Here is a 698-nt window from a genome sequence, read left to right as displayed (position 1 = left end):
AGCATAGGTGCTCTCTATTTTATTCAGTGACAAACCAAGAACAGAGAAGATTAAAACATGACATCATTCAAAATACAGCATTTACTAAGTGTGATTAAATAATCTCCAAGTACTACCCCACCCCAGGATCTTCCAATCATTCAATCAATTACAAAGTCTCTGTTCTAAATACTTCTCCACCCCTAGGCTATACCTTAATTTAAGTCCACCACAAAGCCCCTCTTCTCAAATGTAGATTAGTTTCCAAACATAAGGTCAAAAGTTCCCCACCCCTGGATCACAATTGAATCTACCCCAGAGTTACATCAAGTTTAAACACAGCACTTAATACCCAAATGGAGGTCTTTTCTTCATCTTGACACGAGGCAAGTTCTCAGCAATCTTAGTTCCTGGGGAGACAAGGCTTAGCAAAGCCACAAGATACATTGCCAGTCCCTTCATGAATTTATCCTCTGTCTGTAGAACAGTCCTAGGACCCCTGAACACACTAGCAAAGCCCTCTCCCAGGATTTCTGTAAACATACAACAAGAAAATCCTTCTTCAGGGCTTCTGAACCAACAGAAAGGCTCCCAGACCCCTGCAACAACAGCACTGTCCCTCACCAGTGGACAGTATTCACTCTGTCTGCAGGACAGTCTCCAGACCCCTGCAACAACAGCACTGTCCCTCACCAGTGGACAGTATTCACTCTGTCTGC

The sequence above is a fragment of the Petaurus breviceps genome, unplaced genomic scaffold (genome assembly GCF_028583685.1).
Source record: "Petaurus breviceps papuanus isolate PSGF00001 unplaced genomic scaffold, PetGlider_PUasm1.0 490, whole genome shotgun sequence".
NCBI lineage: Eukaryota > Metazoa > Chordata > Mammalia > Diprotodontia > Petauridae > Petaurus > Petaurus breviceps.
Note: the sequence above shows the minus strand (reverse complement) of the source record.